This window comes from Callorhinus ursinus, unplaced genomic scaffold (genome assembly GCF_003265705.2).
Source record: "Callorhinus ursinus isolate GAN/ISIS: 27379988/994484 unplaced genomic scaffold, GSC_fseal_2.0 scaffold91, whole genome shotgun sequence".
Taxonomy (NCBI): Eukaryota; Metazoa; Chordata; class Mammalia; order Carnivora; family Otariidae; genus Callorhinus; species Callorhinus ursinus.
The window spans coordinates 1,872,540-1,887,619 of record NW_027397153.1 but is presented as its reverse complement, the minus strand read 5'-3'; the positions used below and the strand labels follow the sequence as shown (position 1 = coordinate 1,887,619).

Sequence of the window (15,080 nt, the reverse complement as noted above, 5' to 3'; positions counted from 1 at the left end):
TTTACTATAATTTTGATATATTTGCTCTTCTCTGTTGTATTTTATTGTATTCATTGCATATTGATTTTTTCTTCTTTATATATCTTATTATTGGAATTGTATCCAATGGGAGGAATAGAATTTATTTTTTTCCAAATGGCTATCCATTCTCTCAACATCATTTATTTAAAATCCTTTTTTGACAAAATGATTCAAGATACTACCCTCACTGTATACTAAATTTCTATTATGTAGTTGGATCTATTTCTGCACTTTTTATTCCATTCCTTTAATCTGTCCACTCCTATGCTGGTACCACACTGTTTTAGCTATACAGACTTCATTTTATGTTTTAATACCCCAAAAAGCTATAACCCATCATTTCCCTTCATTTTGGTGTTTTATAACTATGTGTATACATTTATTTTTGCACAGAAAATTCAATATCAACTTCTCTAGCTCCCAAAAGAAGTTTATTAGTATTTTCATTAGGATTGCATATTTTTTAAAGAAATTTAGAGAAACTATTTATCATACAATTTTTTTATGTGTAGTAGTTATGTTCTATAAAGTTGCTCTGAACACAGAATTAGCAAATACTAAGCTATTGCTCCTAGGGGAAATATAAGTTTATTTTCCTATAAGCCTCTGGCCAAAACATTTTTGTCACCTATCAATATAACATTGTTTTATATGTGTTTGTTTATAGACATCTTATTTAATATAGAGTGTTAGTTAATTAAGTTTGAACTCACAGCCAACAGCAGTATAACTCATTCCTGAATGGACCTTATTTCACGCACATATTTTCCCCGTAAGATACATCACAGACTTCTTTCATTTAAGAACACAAGACAGCACTTCAGCACTACACTTGGGGGCCGTTATAAACAGCAAAATCACCAACAAAAAGCACAAGAATTGGAAAAATATAGCACTAAATATACTGCAAAAAAAGATACTTGTTTTACAGTATGAGAGGTGAAGCAAGAGCGCAGAGTATCCTCAGTTAAAAATGTGGATGTCAGGTGACTCAAGTTTTTTGTTTTTTGTGGGTTTTTTTTTTTTTGCCACTCTCTGCATTTCTGTGAATGACCATGCAAGTGTAGCAAGTATTGATTTTTGAATTACAAAAAAATTTTAGTGAGTAGGAGAAATCCTAAATATGGAATCTGAGTAATAAGGACTGACTGTATGTACCTCTGAATGTGTAATGGGGGATTAGATTTTTTAGGATCAAGAAAAGGCAAAAGTAATCTGTGATTATAGAGATCACAGCATTGTTTTCCTTTTTGTGGGGCACTGACAAAGCAAATTTCTGGGATGATGGAAATGTTTTTTTATATGAATTTGGATGGTGATTTGAATTTATAGTTTTCAAAACTTATGAAACTGTACATTTAACATTTGTAAATACCTCAGTAAAAAGCACTGAAGATAAAATAAAGATGTTTTCTACCATACTTCTTTCCATCTACATGTTATCATATTTAAAGTGCCTTGTGTTCAGCATATAGTTGACTTATTTTATTCAGTCTAAAAATCTTTTCTTTTAATTGGAGTGTTTACTCTAATTTCTTTTAATGTGATTCTAAGATTAGATTTAAGCCTATTAACTTGTTATGTTTTTTATTTCTCCCACCTGATATTTCTCAGTTGATTCCTCCTATCCTGCCTACTTTTGGACTAATCAAATATTTTTTTCATTATTCCATTTTTTCTCTATTTGCTTTAAATTATCATGATCTTGTGTTATTCCTTTATGCTTTCCCCAGTGGTTAAAATATGTAACAGTAACTTATTGTAGTCTAACATAAGCAAATATTTTTACCACTTCTGGAAAGAGCCGTATCATACTGTATATGTTACCTAAATGGAATTTAAATTAAAAAAATTTTTTTTAAAGATTTTATTTATTTGACAGAGAGAGAGAGAGACACTGAGAGAGGGGAACACAAGCAGGGGGAGTGGGAGAGGGAGAAGCAGGCTTCCCGCCGAGCGGGGAGCCCGACGCGGGGCTCGATCCCAGGACCCTGAGATCATGACCTGAGCCAAGGCAGTCGCTTAACCAACTGAGCCACCCAGGCGCCCTAAATAAAAAAAATTTTTTAAAAAGTTTACTTCATTTATTCCTTCATGTTCTTGGTTTCATTTTTGTCCTATAATTCACTCTATATGTAACACAAATCTTTTAAGATATTATTGTTGTAGTTGTTTTTAACAGTTTTCATTTATATTTAACCACATATCTTCCCTTTCCATTCTTGAAAAAATAAAGAAAAGGAAGACCTATCAGGATGTATTCTTTCCCTTCCAGTCCCTCATTTCATGTTAACTAGTTATATTTTTCCATAATATTTATGACCCTAAGAAATATTCTTATTCTCCCTTTCCTTATTTTCTGACTACCCCTAAGGGCATGCAGATCCACGAGAGTGACTCCACGTATATGCTCAGCACCTAGCGCAGCCCCTGTCCTAGAGAACTGGGTGCTCCATCAATATTTGTAAATGCCCTGTGCGCTCCAGCTTGGCTTTAATTTCCCATGCCCACCCCCATAGCTCCATCAGCTCCCCAGGTTTGGGATGCAATCTCCACAGAAGGTAGAGAAGCCTGAGGTTGAAGAGGGAGAGCAAAAAGGGAGGACATGGTCCCAGGTGAGCAGTCAGTCCCCATATGCAGGACAAAGAGGGTGGGGAAGAAGGAAGCAATGGGCACGGGGGGAAGGTGGAGGTACTTACCAGGGGTGGATGTGGTGGTGGCAACTGCTACTTGTGGACTGGGCTGCCCCACTCAGAACAGCCTGTGGGCATGCAGGCTGCAGTGAAGAGGTTCCCACAGCAAGCCTCCTGTCGGTCATGGGAAGCGTCTCCTTGGCACTTCTTCCCCGTCTCTTTCTTACGTGTCAGCTAGTCCCGGAAAGGGAAAGGGTGCACTGGAATGAAAAGTATGAAAAGGTCTCTTCATAAAGGGACTTCTGAAGAACAGACTTCTGGAAAACTCAGCATCAGCGGGAAGGAAGGGGCTCCTTGGCTTCAATAGCCTCAGAGACACACTACCAAGGCAACACGTAAATTCCTTATGGACGTTAAGAGGGTTGATGTGTATGCCCTGAGAAAACAAAGCAGTGTAGACTCATGGTTCTCATTAACCACTTATGGCTAATTAGTTGGGCTGTTTTCTCTGTGAGAATCTAATGAGAGGATGGAACACGCCCTGAATCATCTTTCCCCTCTGTCTCCTGGTTCCTGCACATATTCACAGATTATTCTCTAGATCCAGGAGTGAGGGGAGTATCTCTTAGAGAGGGACTGGGAGGTGTGGGGCACAGAGTACCGTGGTGGGTGAGGCTGAGGGTCCATATTCCCTCTCAAGCCTCAAAGCTGGTGTGTTAAGGGGCAGCAGCTGAAATGGATACTCAGGCAGGGAGGGAGGGAGGGAGAAACATGGTGGGGAGGGTGAAGGCCAGGTGCTTGAGGCCCCTCCCACACTGATCACTCCTGGGGTTAGGATGAAAGTTGCCTTGGGCAGGCAGGGCAGGGCAGGGCAGGGCAGGGCTGGGCTGGGCTGGACAGGGCAGGGCTGGGCTGGGCTGGGCTGGACAGGGCAGGGCTGGGCTGGGCTGGACAGGGCAGGGCTGGGCTGGGCTGGGCTGGGCTGGACAGGGCAGGGCAGGCAGGGCAGGGCAGGGCAGGGCTGGGCAGGGCAGGGCAGAGCTGGGCTGGGCTGGGCTGGGCAGGGCAGGGCTGGGCAGGGCAGGGCAGGGCAGGGCAGGGCAGGGCAGGGCAGGGCTCTCTTCCCTCCAGGGGCTTTAGTGGGAGCAGGATTCCTGGGTAAGTGATTCTGGAACAGGACACGGCTTGGAGTGCCTTCTCTTTTGAGCAACTTAACTCCAATTGAATGAAGACATAGAGAAAGCACGTTTAAGCAGGCATGTAACCCTACTGTGAAAATCATCAAGCAAGGATATTGCTGCTCTCAGGATGAAAGCAGGGGGACTCTTATTCTTTCCAGTTGTCCTCAGGGCAGGTGAGGGGACGCTCCCTCTGGGCCAGGTTGGCTTGGCCAGGTTTTTGAAGAAATTCTGATGGCCACTCACATACTGAAAGCAGCCATATACAGCTCTCTTGTCACCAGGTGAGCGAGGGCTAACATAGTGCCCCGGACACACGCTTGGTGAGTAGTTGTCACTGTGTTTGCTTTAATTATCTTTTCTCTGTATACTGTGTGAAGGAATGAAGGGAGGGAGGCAAGACAGACCTCCTGAGAATAGGGAGTACCATTTGTCTTTCCTTTTTCGATTGTGTATGTGTGTCCTTGGAGAGAGAAGCAGAAAAAGCAAGAGAGGATGCAAGCCGATTCCCCCACCCATCCGGGGGAGTTTCCTTATACCACCTTCAGGGAGTTTCCTGGGCAACTGGCATTTGTGCAGCTGTGTTGCTAATCTCACAACAGTGACACACCTCACTCTGCTCCAGAAAAGGAAAGGACTCCAGGCTATCTGCTCAAGTCCCTAACCTCATCCAGCCGGTGTTGCTGCTACAAATATCTGCTTCAGTCCATCAAGAGCTTGAAGGCTTTCCTAGGTCCTGCAGCTGGGAAGGGGAAGCACAGGGACTCTGACCATGGCCAACTGTCTCTAGGATCTGTGCTCTTATCCAGTGTGCTTTATTGGCACTGGTGAGGTGAGGCCTGGCCAGGAGGAGAGGGAGATGCACAGGCTGGAGCCTGTCCTGCTGTTGAGTCTTCTTGGCAAGTCAGGACATGTAGGCAGTTTGAATCTTCACATTTCCAGCGTGGTGCTGGGCGGGCAGTCAGGTGGCCTGGGATAGCTGGAGGTGTCTGTGCAGCCCTAATGGATATGCCTGGGTGTCTCCAGGACCTGTGCAGGGTCTCATAAAATATTTGTCGGTCACGGCCAGAAAGGCTTGGAGAAATTAACCGTTGTGTACGTATGCCAGCTTAACTGGGACATGGCCTGTTCCAGTGAGTTGTGCTGGTTCTGGGTTCCCTGCAGGCAGAGTTTCCAACCAGGAGCACCAACTGAGAATCAGGAAGCAGACATGGTGGCATGAAGTTGGCTCTGAAAGCAGGCTGAAGGGCAATTGCTTCTTAAGAGTGTTAGAGTGGGTGTGTGAGCATGTCCAAGTGGTAGAACTAGCTTCCCTTTCTACACTCCCAGGATACTTCATGGTCCTGGCAAGTAACATGGACCCAGTAACCCACCACCAAAAGCGTTGGTTTGCAATAGCCTTCTGTGTTATTTTCTGCTATTAGAAATGCTTCACTTTTCCAGGAGAGATGTTATTTATTGATTCTTAGGATCCTGTGGTGTCGGGAGGAGGGGGGAGATACCCCCCTTGGGGCATTTTTGAAGTCCCTCACTTTGTGCATTCAAGTCCAGTTCCCCTAGAGGCTGTACAAGTTTTTTGGAGGCCCGGATAATCATATTATCCTGGCCTCCTGAGAGGTGGGAGTGCAGACACACTATCAAAATAAAGCCTATGGGCTTTATTTACACTTTTGTGGTGTATATGGAAAGTCTTACTTAGGGGGAAGTCTTGATCATGTATCGGTATGTTTACACATTCCGAGAGCCCCACACAGGTTGTTTCACATTTATAAGGAGCATCAGGGTCTCGTGTCCAGCTGTGGCTGAGATGCAAGGGACATCTGTGTCTCCTGTGGGTGCCTTTACTCCTTCATGGCAATTGGATCTTTGCCTCTAATTGGCAGGGAATGTGGCCACCATGCAGATGGACAGCTGAGGTGCAGTAGGACCTGCATTCAAGGTACTTGCACTTCAAGGCACAGATAGGGGAAGAAGAGGCCCATACACAAACAGGTGAAACAAAAGGGCATGAGGGCATGCCCTCAAACAAGAGGGCATGACAGAGATGGAGGTAAGAGCCCCTCCCTCCCCACTCAGGAGGGCGCATGGGAATGAGGACCCCTGGGCTTCAGATTCCTGTTTCTCAGCAAGGTAAAGTGAAACCACTGTCTGCCTGTCCTCGGTTGCCCAGGTCCACTTGGGAAACATAATCGGGCTTTGTTTGTCTGCTGCCTCCCAGGACACAGTGGACACAAGGCCTGGCTCTTCAGTAGAGTGTTCCCTCCTTCTCAGTGGCAAAGATGGTGTGTCTTACAGGACAGGGTGTTTGAGTTGCGGTGAGAAATGGGCATCCTAGGGCAGCTGTGGGAGGGACCCTGCCCCATCCTACCCTGACATGACAAGGGCACCACTGGAAGAATGACAGCAGGTAGAGAGAGAGAGATGGGGACTTCAGTATGGACAAGATGGAAGAATAGCTTGAGAGGAGAAAAGGACCTCCCCAGAGGAAGGGGGTGGTTGGTGATGGGCTCTGATTGGCCAGTTTTCCTCCGACGCTTATTTCATCTTCTGGTTCCCAGAGCAATCTTACAACCTTCCCTGGGGAATGACAGGGCCTTTTCATGGTGATGGTAGTAATTCTTGATCCTCTCCAGTTGATTTGCGGAAGCAGCTGGTGACAGTGGTGAGGGTGGGAAGAGAATGAGGCACAGGCCCCTTGCCACTCTCTGCGTTCTTGTGCCCTTCCCCAGAGGGGCAGGCCAGGGGTGAGAGTGGCTTTGTGTGCATTGGGGTCAGGGGATGAAGGGCAGGTATGGTAGCCCTGGTGTTCGGTGTTCTCCTGATATCTTGCCTAGCCTGGCAGCAGCTTTCTGCGATTTCTCAGTCCTCACCATCTTCATTTTCTCCCTTCCCTTTCCCTTAAGTCTCTGCTCTCAAACATACCCCTCTCATGCATGATGCCAAGAGAGGACATCTCAAAGTTGCCAGTAGTCACTGTGGGGTTCCGGTCAGCCAGCTCAAGCTCCTGTCCTCAAAACCATCCCAACTCCAAACCTTGTCAAGACAAGGGATCCCGCCATGGGTGGTCAATTGCATGAGCAATTGGTCCTCACCACCAATGATGGCCACTGAAGACAGGGAGGGGTAGGACTAGAGGAGTCACAGAACAACTTCCTCCCTTGGCCAAAATGGCAACACACGAACTAACAACCGAGTATTTGCGAGCAGTCACCTGGAAAGAATGTGAGGAATCTAGCAATATTTGGTCACCAAACTACCTACGCTGCTTCCGACTCTAAGCAAAGCCAGGCATCTTGGAGGCATTAAAGGGGCTCCATTCCAGGCACAACAACATCTTAAGGATCTTTGTTGACCAGAGAGACTTTATCTTTCAATAGTGTAACCTGTGTGGTTGCACTTTAAAAACAGTGACAAAGGCATCCAAGGCAAAAGGATATTGAAATACTGCATAGTAAATAGTTTGGTGGGCCGCCACAATAATGATGCCCAGTGAATCCTGTGTCCCTGTGAACATACCCTGTTGTCTCGGGACTTTTTCTTCTCCTCCCTTCAGGGTTTGGATTGATTTCCCCACGTGCTGATCCTGGGCTGGCTTATAAACTTGTTTCTATCAACAGGATGTTTCAGATGGGATGTTGCTTACCTTCCAAGGCTAAGCCTTACGATGCTTTGCGGTTTCTGCCTTTGCCCTTTTGGAACCTTGAGCTGTCCATGCTTTGAAGAATTCAGGAATGGATGCCCACATGGAGGGAGAGGCCCAGCCAGTCTAACTTCCTGCCATTCCAGCTGGGACCCGGGCCATGTGAGAGGGCATCTTAGACCACCCGAACTCAGCTGTCTGCATTTGCATGAGTGAGCCCAGGTGAGCCCAGTAGAAGAAATTCCCAATCAACTTAAGAAATCATGAGAAATAATAAAGGATTGTATTTTTAGGCACTGACATTCAAGGTGGCTTATTTTGCAGCCATAGCTTGAGTGAGGACCGTGGTAAACTTTAGCCTAATGGGATCAGGCTACTTATTTCGTTCATGGCTTTTAGCAATTTATTTAATTTCTGTGAGCTTTACTCTTCATCTATAAATGTGTGATAAAAGTAAGTACTGCCTTCCTAGGGTGTTTTAGTTGATTAAATGAGGTAATACATGTGTTCTTAACCAACTCACTCTATTGTCACCATGAAACAAAGCCTAATGGGAAAAAAAGTACTGGAAATGATTACGTATGATTCAAAATTTTACCACATCTGATCATGTTTCAAAAATATTTACCGAGCTATTTAATGTCTTTGGGATTTTGACCTGGGAGAAATATTTATTCCTTTATCAACTATTTACTAAGAATATGTGTTGGATGCCAGGCTGTTTCATGTGCTAGGAATACTACAGAACTCACCAGATTCAAAACATGCTCATGGAACTGACATTTTTTTTTTAGAGAGGGAGTGGGAAGAGTGAGAGAGCGAGCGAGCGAATCTCAAACAGGCTCCATGCCCAGTGTAGAGCCTGATGTGGGGCTTGATCTCACAACCCTGAGATCACCATCAGAGCCAAAATCAAGAGTTGGATGCTTAACTGACTGAGCCACACAGGCACCTTGGAACTGACATTTTTATTAGAAGACACATAATAAAAACAATGAACAGAATATTTATCTTGCAGAGAAGTGATAAATTCTATGGGAAAATATAAACTAGGAAGAGAGAGCTGCAAAGACAAGTGCTAAAATTTCAAACTGAATGAATGATACTGCAGTGAGGATCTGTGTGCAAGTGTTTATGTGGACACATATTTCTCTTGGATGTATGCCTAAGAGTTGAATTGTTGGTGACTGTGATAACTCTGTTTAGCATTATGAGGAAGTGCCAAACCCTTTCCGGAAGTAGCTAATCCATTTTGTATCCCGACCAGCGATAAATGAGTTTTCTAATTTCCTCACTTTATTCTAACCCAGTATGTGTTATTTCTGTCTTACTGATTATAACCGTCCTAGTGGGTATGACGTGGAATTCCACTGTGTTTTTGTTTTGCATTTATCTCATGACTAAATATGTTGTACATTTTTTCATAAGTTTGTTGGTAACATAAATATCTATCTTTGGAGAAATGTCTATTTAATGTTAGTTTTTTTAAAAAAATGGATTATTTATCTTTTTATTGTTGAGTTATAAGTGTTCTTTATATATTCCAGATACTAGGCCCTTATCAGATATATGATTCTGGAATACAATATTACATACGGATTTTTAGAGCACATACCTTTGCCTTGTTCATGACCTTATATATAAAACTTTGTTTTCTCAGTTGAGTATGTTAGCTATAGGTTGATTTTTTAAGATGCCTTTAATTAGGTTGAGGAGTTTCACTTCTATTCCTTGGTAAGATTTTATTTTTATCATAAGAGAGTTAATTTTATGTCAGGTACTTTGCAATCTTTGAAATGACCATTTTTTCCCTACTTTATTTTTTTTCTATTTTTTGTTAAGATTTTATTTATTTATTTGAGAGAGAGAGAATGAGAGATAGAGAGCACGAGAGGGAAGAGGGTCAGAGGGAGAAGCAGACTCCCTGCTGAGCAGGGAGCCCGATGTGGGACTCGATCCCGGGACTCCAGGATCATGACCTGAGCTGAAGGCAGTCGCTTAACCAATTGAGCCACCCAGGCGCCCTCTACTTTATTTTCTGGTAGTGAAATACACTGATTTTTTGGGGGGGTGGGGGATGTTAATCCATCCTTGTATGGATTAAACTCCTTGTATGGTTAAACTCCAGAGTGTCATGAAATATAAAATCTTTATAAATTGCTTAATGTATTTTCTTAAAGAGTTTTGTATCTGTATTAAGAGAAACATTGGTCTGTAATTCTCTTTGTTATGATATCTTTGCCTACTTTTGGAATTAGAGCAGTACAGGATTTATAAAATGATTTCTAATGTATTTTCTTTTAATGATTATTAAATGAATTTCTTTAATGTAAGTTGTTCATGTTTTACATTTTTTCTTGGTCAGCTGTGGTTGCCTGTGTCTTTCAAAAATTTTGTTGATTTCATTGATTTTGTCAAAATTATTAGCATAAAATTTTTAATAATATCCTCTAATTATACTTTTGACGTGTCTAGGATCTATATTGATATCTATTCTTTTATTCTTGATATCGGTAATGTGTGCATTCTCTTTCTCCATTCTCATTAATACTTGGTATTGTCAATGTGCTTATTAGTCACCCATATATGATTGAAGGGTCTGTTTATTCTTTTGTCCATAGTCCTTATTTATTGTTTGTGTTTTTTGTGGGTTTCTTGTCAACTTTTGAGTGTGTATTTTATTCTTCCAGCTTTATTGTTAAAAATATAATTGACAGATAACTTTGTGTATGTTTAAGGTGTACAACATAATAATTTGATATATGTGTACATTATAAAATGATTACAATATTAAGGTGAGTTAAGATATCCATTACCTCACATGGTTACATTTTGTGTGTATGAGAACATTTAAGATCCAGTCTTTTAGCAAATTTCAAGTAAATACAATATTGTTAACTATAGCCACCACGATATATCTTAGATCCCCAAAATTTATTCATCTTAAAACTGAAAGTTTGTACCCTTTGACCAACATCTTTGCATTTTTCCTACCCCTCAGCTCCTGGTAACCACCAATCTACTCTGCATGTGTGTGTTTAACGTTTTCAGATTCCATATATAAGTGAGATGATGCACTATTTGTCTGGCTTATTTCACTTAATATGAATGAATTTGGAGGGCATTATGCTGTCACAATGGCAAAATTTCCTTTTTTTAAATGGCTGAATAATATTTCATTATATAAATATAAGTATCACATTTTCTTTATCCATTCATTGTTGATGGACACTTAGGTTGTTTCCATCTCTTGGCTATTATGAATACTGCTATACTTAACATGGGAGTGTAGATATCTCTTCAGGATAGTGATTTCATTTCCTTTGCATATATAACAGAAGTGGGATTGCTGGATCATATGGTAATTCTATTTTTAATATTTTGAGGAACCTCCATACTGTTTTCCATAGTTGCTCTACCAATATACATTTCCACCAATAGGGCACCAGGGTTCCCTTTTCTCCACACCTTTGTCAACAATCTCATCTTCTTGATAATAGCCATTCTAACAGGTGTGAGGTGATACCTCATTGTGGTTTTGATTTCTTTTTCCCTAATTAATGATGTTGAGCAGCTTTTCCTCTATCTATTGGCTATTTGTAGATCTTCTTTGGAAAAATATCTGTCAAGTCTTTTGTCCATTTTTCAGTCAGACTGGTTTTTTCCTGCTGTTGAGTTGTATGAATTCCTTATATATTATAGATATTAACCCATTATCAGATAGGTGTTTGCAAATATTTTCTTCCATTCCATATGTTGCCTTTTCTTTGCTGCACAGAAGCTTTTTAGAAAAAAAAGTGACCTAAAAAAAACCTAGAGCAACAACAAAACCGAATACATAAATATGAACCCAATTCACACAAGCATACTTGAATACATACACATAAGACCTCCCACAAACATACATGCACTCACAAATATAGGCAAATGCAACAAATAGCCCCCAATGAAGTCTCTCACTTGTAAAAACCAAGCTTCATATTGAGTATAAACACAAAGGCATACCAATCACAGAAATAAACAAAGACATCCAAAAGGGAGAGAGATTTACTCAAGAAGCAAATAAAATATCAAATTGTACACATGCACAAAAGATGAAGACAAAAAGCAATCCAGCCCCATAAAATGTCACATACAAATCCTACAAAATAAATATCTACAATATAAAATTTTATGAAACACAGTGTACAAAATAAAACATAGAAATGCATTGCTATGGACTGAAGTGTGTCCCTCCAAAATTCTTAGGTTGAAACTCTTAATACCCAGTTTGATGGTGTTTAGAAATGGGGCCTTTGGGAGATAAGTAGGTTTGGATGACCTCATGAAGGTGGGGCCTTCATCATGGGATTATTATTAATTCTTCTTCTAAGAAGAGACACTAGGGAGCTTGCTCACTGTCCAAGTGCACACACTGAGGAAAGGTCAGATGAGCACGCAGTGAGCATCTGTAAGCCAGGAAGAGCACTCTCTCGAAAAACCAATTACACCCATAGCTTGATCTTGAACTTCTGGCCTCCAGAACAATGAGAAAATAAATTTGTTGTTTAATCCACCCAGTCTCTAGTATGTTGTTACGGCAGCCTGCGTTGAGACACGCATAAACACAGAAATGAAATCAAGCCACATAACAAATGGGAACACATGTGGAAGTGGCAAAATGATACTTGAATTAATAAGAAAAATACTCTATGATTTCACTTATGTGGAATCTAAAAAGTCGAACTTGTAGAAGCAAAGGGTATAATGGTTGTCAGAGGCTGAGGGGGTGACAGAAATGGGGAGATGTTACAGGGTACAAAGTTTGTTATAAGATGAGTAAGTTCTGGAGGTGTAATGTAGAGCACAGTAACTTTAGTTAGTAACACTATCACATAGGTGCTGGAAATTTTCTAAGAGTATAGATCTTAAGCGTTCTCATCACATATAAAAAAGGTAATCATGTGCGGTGACAGATGTGTTCATTAACTTGACTGTGGTAATCATTGCACAATGTATATATATTTAGGTTGTACACCTTAAAGACATCACATTACACCTACATATGTACATTTTTTGTCAATCATACCTCAATAAAACTGGAAAAAATAATAAAATGTTTTAGTTTCTGAGAGAAAAATGGACTTCAAGGTTAAGCAGTGGAAGGAGCTGAGAGGCAGGAGGGTATTTTGGGAGCTCTAAAAGAAAAGTCTTGCAAAATATGAGAAGTTAGTAGTGAAAAAGGGTTAGGGGATTTGGCAATGCAGAGAGAAAAATCTCCGCTAACAAAGGAGGGCTGTGTTCTCAATACAGTGTATTTCCCACTTTAGTGAAGCCTTATTTGGCAAAAATATATCAACTCTTGGAAGAATCTAAATGGAGGTGTTCTCCCGGGAGTGCACATTTCCTATGTATATTCTATTAGAAGGCTCAAAATGTCCCTTGAGGTGGTCTAGCATCTGAAGAGTGAAGGCCTGGGCTCTAACAAAGGCATCGCTGTGCTTGCAGCTACAACCCTATCCCCAGGGCTACCACTTATGCCCTGCATGTTGTACATTACTCTTCTCAAAAAAAGTGCCATTCATATTGTAGTCCATGTGAATGACGCCTTCTTGTGAAAGGTACTGTACACTGAGTGGCTCAGAGTGACAGCCCAACCCAAATAGTCCCATCCATGCAGCTTTCATTCAGGCCTTCACAAGTTTCTCACTGCATGGCATTGAGATAGTTGTGGGCCCATCAAAGGGAATCTTTATCTCTGAAAGTAGTTTGTTGTTTCTTATTTATAGCATTTCCACTGAACTCTTTCTTATAGTTTCTATCTCTGTGCTAAAATTCCCCATCTGCTCATGCAGGATGTCTCCTTTTTCCACTGGATACTTAAATATGTTAATCATAATTATGGTAAAGCCCCTGTCTGATAGGTCTGGTATCTGGATTATTTCTGAATTTGGTTTTATTGATTTGTCTCTTGATACTAGGTTTCCTTGTCTTTTTGTGTGTTTTAAGTTTTTTATTTGATGCTGAACATCATGTGCAGAACAGCAGAGAATAAGGTAAATAATATCTGCACCTGGAAATGAACATGCTGCTTCTACTGTCAGGTCTTTCTTATGGGATAGGGCAGTTGAGACAGTCTTGCCAATTATTAGCCTGAGATTGGGTTTTATTGTGGTGTTTAGCTTAAAGTGTATTACAGACTTTGAATTCCTCTAGCATTGCTTTGTTCTTAGGGTGATATTTTTGTTCCAGAGGATTTTTCTCAGTCCTCCTGCTTTACTCATTGATCTCTGACATTCAACACACCTAAACCACATAGGGATCTCTCTCCAGGTCCCTGACCCTTTCCTAGTGGGAGACTGCTCTCATTTGTTTCTCAGGTGCTTGTCAGGACAGTACAATTACTTCACTTGCTCTATCAGTGATAAGCCAGTCTCCACATCCCATTTCTCCTTGGAGGGGCTATCTTTTCTTAAAATCAAGCTACTTAATAGATATGTAATATTAGATCTCTAAGGTGTTCAAGAAAAATTGAGTATGGAGTTTATCTGGCTTTTTCATGTTGTTAGGTTGAAACCCACACCTTTCATTGTTTTTCATACCAGGCAGAAGCAAAATTCAATGCATGCTTTTTAGTTGCTTCTTTGTTTTTCTTACATTTATTTTGGGATAATTTAGATTTATGGAAAAGTTGTAAATGTAGTACAGAGTTCTCATACACCTATTACCCAGCTTCCTGTAAGGTTACCATCTTATATAACCATGATACAGTAACAAAAACTTAGAAATTAACAGTATCAAAACTATAACATTAACATTATCATTATCAAAACTACAGACACTTTGGATTTTACCACTTTTTCCAATGCCCTTAATGTCCTAATGTCCTTTTTCTGTTCCTTTGATCAGTAAAATTTCCCAGGCCTTTTTTTTTTTTTTCATGTCCTTTATAGTCTTGAAGAGTACTGGTCAGACAGTTTCTAGAATGTCCCTCAAGTGGAGTTCTTCTGATGTTTTCTTTTGATTAGACTGGGGTTCTGAGTTTGGTGAAGAATACCACTGAAATGAAGTACCCTTCTCATTGCATCGTATCAGGAGGTATATCCACATAAGTCATCACTGCTAGTATTAACCTTTAGATTCTTGGTTAAGATGGTGTCTGCCAGATTTCTGTACTGTAAAGTCACTACTTTTTGCTGTCCATACACTATTCTTTGAGACTGAGTCAATGAGCCCAGCCCACACTCAAGTGTACAGGCATTAAGCACCTCTAGGAGAGGTGTTATCTATATATATTATTTAGAATTCTTTTTTGTAAGAAAGTTTTATATCTTTCCCCACATATACTTATTTATTCAATAATTTATATAAGTATGGACTCATGGGTATTAACTTTATTGTTTCAGTTTTAACCAAATGCTATTGTTACTGATTTTGCTGATAAGCTTTGGCAATTGGAATCCACCATTTCCCTAAGGAGTTTAAGTTCCTTTTATTAGAAAATGAGAGATAAGAACCAAGATGTGGAGTATAATTTTTGAGATAATATTTTCCCATCTTTATGTCTGAAAAATATGCTCCAGGGGCTATTTACCTTGACCAACTAAGACTGGGACATGGTATAAGGAT

At 40.8% G+C, this 15,080-nt stretch overlaps 1 long non-coding RNA gene across 1 annotated transcript in view; it reads right to left on the bottom strand.

Moving 5' to 3' along the window:
- Nucleotides 1–2,753: 2,753 nt before the first annotated feature.
- Nucleotides 2,754–15,080, bottom strand: part of LOC141371736 (uncharacterized) — a 122,623-nt gene continuing 110,296 nt past the window's right edge. Inside the window, exon 4 of the long non-coding RNA XR_012376913.1 lies at nt 2,754–2,914. This is a non-coding gene — a long non-coding RNA (uncharacterized lncRNA). The remainder of the gene's footprint in view (nt 2,915–15,080) is intronic.